The sequence below is a fragment of the Rhea americana genome, unplaced genomic scaffold, assembly GCF_003343005.1.
Source record: "Rhea americana isolate MKP2758 unplaced genomic scaffold, rheAme1 scaffold_168, whole genome shotgun sequence".
Lineage (NCBI taxonomy): Eukaryota > Metazoa > Chordata > Aves > Rheiformes > Rheidae > Rhea > Rhea americana.
Window position 1 is genome coordinate 1207284 of NW_028185794.1, and position 4959 is coordinate 1212242.

Sequence of the window (4959 nt, forward strand, 5' to 3'; positions counted from 1 at the left end):
CCCCTCATGGCCCCCACCACCTCCCTTCGGCCCCACTGCCCCTCATCGCCCCTTTCACCCTGTTGCCCCAACCATCCCCATCACCCACATCACTCCCCATCACTTCCCTTCATCTCATCGCCCCCCATCACTTCCATCACCCGCCATTGCCCCATCACTTCCCTTCAACCCCACTGCCCCCGTTGCTCCCTTCACCTCATCGTCCCATCACCGCCCGTCACTCCAACTGTCTCCAYCACCGTCCATCATTTCCCCTCAGTCCCACTGCCCCCATCACCCCCCATTGCCCCAGGCAGCAGCCAGCCGGCCAGCAACGAACACGGGGCGGGGGAGCTGCTTCTTGTCCCCCCCACCAAATATTCCCAGTCGCTGGCCCTGCTCGGGGGGAGCCGCCTCACCATCCTGCCCTGCTGCCGCTCCTCCTGACAATCCTCGTTAGCAAGCAAACAGATAAATAGTAATTTAATTGCAAGTGGCGAGCTCTCTGGAAGGGGCGGCCGATGGAGGCGGCAGCTTGGCCGAGAGGGATAACTCCGCTCTGGGGGCCGTTGGAGGCCCCGTGGACTCGCGGGGAGAGCGCTCGCTGCCGTGCCGGGGCAGCCCGTCCTCTCCGTAAAACACCAGCAAACTCGCTGCCATGAGGTATACGGGCCAGACGCGTTAAGCTGGGGCAGCACCGGCTCCCGCGGGGAAAAGCTCTGGGGCTGGCGTGGGTCGTCATCAGGTTCCTCTGACCCCAGCACCACACGAGCCCCAGGGGAACCTTTCTACCCGGGGCTTCCCTCTGGCACTTGGGAAACTGAGGCACAGAGGGCCCCGACTCACGCAGAGGCTACACTGTGCCCTTCTCCTACCACTTGCTGTGCCTTGTATCTGCTCAGCAGGCACAGCCTGAAGGTCTTCCCTCCCCTCCACAGCACAGCAGCCCTGCTGTCCTCAGTARGTTTCAGAGTTAACACCCCATTCTTCCTCAGTGCAGCTGCAGAGTGGTGATGCTCATGCTGCCAGCGACCGGCGATGCCCAGAGCCAGGGCCACGGGACCACGGCGAGGGCTGTCCCCGGAGCTGGTGGATCAGACAGCGTGGCGCCGCTACCTGCGCCAGCCCGCGAGCCCAAGGCACTGCAGTGCAGGTGACTAAAATGAGAACGCAGCCCGGAGGAAAGAAATACATATATATATCTATCTTTAATTAGATCTCGTGCACCACCTCCAAGGAGTCTCTGGCAAGCTCAGCGGCCCACGTGCCCGGTAATTAAGTGCTGGGCTCCCCAGCCGGGCGCCGGGGCGCCCCGAGGCCGCCTGGCCCCACCGCCGCCACCCTGCCGCTGCAGGTGCCCAAGCCCACCCCCGCTCTGCGGACGGCTTTGCGTGGAAATCRAGCGTTAATTCCTACGGCAGGAAGCGCTGCTTAATTCACAACAAAACCCCAAGGCAAGACGTGCTTATCTTTTATCATTTTAACCCGAGCTGGGAATTATTGATTCCTGCTGCTTGTTGCGCCAAGAAATACATTTGTCCTTCGCTCCAGCCGTTGGTAATTACTTTTTTAATCTCGTTTTTGACATATGGGGTTTTGTATAAACATTGCCATCTTTCTTCCCATTGCGCGGGAGGCGTATGATGTTCTTTAACGATGCCTCAGTTTATTTTTAATCCCGTCGGCCCTGAGTGATTCACATGCTGCATGTTCTTGTATTATCCCTGGCAAATTTTACATGACAAATACAAGTTAAAAATAGATGTTCTTGAAGGAATCAAGCATGTCACAAGGAGAGGGGCCTCCGGCTCGCCGCATATTTGGCGACCCTGGCTGCGAGGCAGCAGTGGCRTGGCTGCACCTGGCGCTGCCGCCCCGCTCCTTGCGGCCAGCTCCGGCCCCAGCATTACCGCAGCAGCGACGGGGAGACTTTGCAAAGTGCCTGGCGCGGAGCAATGCTTTGCCAGCGGCTCCATCGCGGCAGCGAGGGCCGGGCGCCCCCCGCCAGCAGCTGCCTCCGAGGGGACGCTGAGACCCGGGATGCTGTGGAGGGACGGCGTTTGCCATCGGCTTGTGGCACTGGCGAGCGCCTCCAGAGCAGCCGCCGGCGCCTGGTGGGGATAAACCAGGCAGGGTGAAGGGGAAAGCAGGGCGATATTTACACCTGATCGCAAACATCACCTAGTAATTGCCTCCCTGCAGCTTTATGGAAGCAATCTGGGTTAGTAATTAAATCCCCAGTGGGGATCCAGTGTCACTGTGGGTAAACACACAATAAATTATCTGATACTTAAAGGTCAACTGGAAGAAAATTCGCTTTGGGTAGCTTCATGCCGGCGCAAAGCTCCTGCGGGGCCGGCAGGGCAGCAGGGCTCAGCCGTCAGCTCCTCGCACCCAGGGACGCCATGGCCACCACATCACCTACCACGGTTGGCTCCTACCACGGCTATGGATGGGAAAGAGGCCGATGGCAACAGCTCTACTTGCAGGAGCTGGAGGGATATAGACACTCTTCATCCATCTCAGTACGTTTGAGCAACTACAGAGTTGCAGTTATCTCACACTGCTTCTTTGGAAAAACATTCCCCGTCACACCTACTACCTTTTGCACATTCACTTTAAACCTCCACCAGCTTCAATGGCTCTTAAATCAACGTCTTATGAACTCCAAAACACTGCGGGCGAGAAGAAAGGCCTCTGCTCCGCTGAGCATTTGTTCCTATGGTGCTGCAGCACAATACGGAGCCATTTCCAAAGCCAACCCCCAAAAGGCATGTGCTCCAGCCAGGAACCTGGACGGGCTCTCGCATCAGCAGGCTCAAGTTCAAGTGCCAACGTGCGGGCAGGTGGCCGAAGCAGGGCGGGGGCTGCTGGCCACACCTGTTCTGGCCAGAAATGTTCCAAAGCATGAAAACCTGTCCTCAGCAGTCTCACTGGCACGAGACACTTCTGCAAAGTTTTGACAGATCAGCATTTACCGATGAGGAGGGGAAAAAAATCTCATATGGAAGGAACTCTAATTATACCATCCTTTTGGAGCTCTTTAGGACTTGACAGCACATCAAGCCCCAGCACAATGAACCAGCTATTATTATTTATGTCTTTTTGTTACTCAATTTAAAGGAAACAAACATGCCAGCAGTGACAGGCGGGTAGACTGGCACTCCTGGCTCACTCTGGCTAGCCCAGCTTTCAGCGCACCTCCACTGGTCTACGCTGGGCTTCTTGCCCAAAGCACAGCAGAAGCATCAGGCATTGCAACCCCCAGGGCAGGGGAGAGGTTTAAATGCCTRCAGCAGGCTTCCCTCCACCTTCTCCTTCAACATCCTGCATTAAGCACAAGGCCAGAATCGCACTGGCAAGCTGCGAGTTTCCCATAGAAACATGGAGGAAGCCAATTTTTTAATTAAAACTCRAGCAGTTTTTGCATATCACTTCAAACAAGTACTGTTTGGGCATCCTGTTGCAGGAGGGTAAAGAAATGCATGATTTGCTGTTTTGGTAAAATTTTTAATTCAGAATTAACAACAGTAAGAAGTCTCCAGCCATAACAGAGAGCTAATCGCAGATCTCACTCTCATTTAACACCCAGATACGCACAYAACACTGTTGTGCAACATCTCTCCCTGAGAAATGTCCACACTGGGGCTGAACTAGGTTTCCAGTAGGGCAACCCTGACCACCAGAGGACAAGAACCGAGACTGCCCCAGCTCCTCAGACCAGCAACGCAGCAACACAAGTTTCTTCTCCAAGGAACCTACTCTCCACCTACTCAAATGCAGGAGAACTGGAGTGGAGCCAACCTGAGGACAGAGCAGCAGCGCAAGGATGGGTAAATTGGCTGAGTGTTGAGCAAGGGTTGACAGCTGATGGACAGGCTGAGCGGCAACTCGATGACATCCRCAGATCCAGCTTCCCTGCTGCAGCYCAACAGGTTTGAGAGATTTCCTCCAAGGGGCTTCAGGATCTCTTCTTCTCAAAAGAAGCCARAGAAGGAGGCGGCAGCAGAAAGGGTTCAGGCAGCAGAGATGGTGGCTTGAAGACAAGCYTCCTGCCTGGACCCAGCCAGAGCAGACGAGGGAGCAGAGGGAGAAGAGACAGAGACAAGGACAGGGGCCAACAGGCAACACTGACCGCTGGCATATGGAGGGCAAGACCTCCTACACAAAAGGCAGGGCCACAGAAGGAAAACCAAGGTGGCTTGTTCTGCACAGTGACATAATGGCATAAGTACGGTGCTTTGTCAGCAGGAACAGCYGGGATCAAGGCAAAAATCCCAGGGGAGTCCACAGCTAACCTTGGCCTGCAAGACTAGCCTTTCCCCTGCCCAAATGTTGCTGTTTTAGACTAGAGACCGACCTTCCCTCAACAGGGATAAAGCCTGCGATATTGGCAGGGATGAAACAATTCATCCAGTAGAGCAGACATGCAGCAAGCCAGACAGCCTGGCTGCCTACAACAGCACCAGTAGCCGGCACGGTAGGGCCAGTCCTAACCTCAGGCCCTGAGCCAAGAGCTGGGCTAGAGGAAGGAGCAGAAGCCTGCTATACCAGCAGTAGTGTACTCAGCACATAGGCAAGGCAGGATCTGCAGCTCTGCTTGGAGGGAGGCAAATCCACCTGAAAAAGCAACTTGGAGCTTGGCACTGTGGGGMTGCAGGATGCACATGTTCAACAGCGGAGGCATGGCGATGAGGCGCAGCCGGATGCTCCTCCACTGGCATCGCTGGAACAGGCCCGCTTCAGAGAGAGCCCTGCCCATCTCCAACAGCAAGAATCCTTGCACAGTCTGCCAAGCCCTAGCAGGGTACGACAAGGCACCTCTTCTCTTTGGGGTCATTTCTTTATAGATTTAAAAGAACAAATAAGAATAGAAAAAGAGGCAGAGAGTGCACAATCAAATAAAAAATCGCTCATTGCCACAAGACAAGAGCAAATGTAGGGAAGTCTCTTTAACATGCCAGCAGCTTTTTTTTTGGG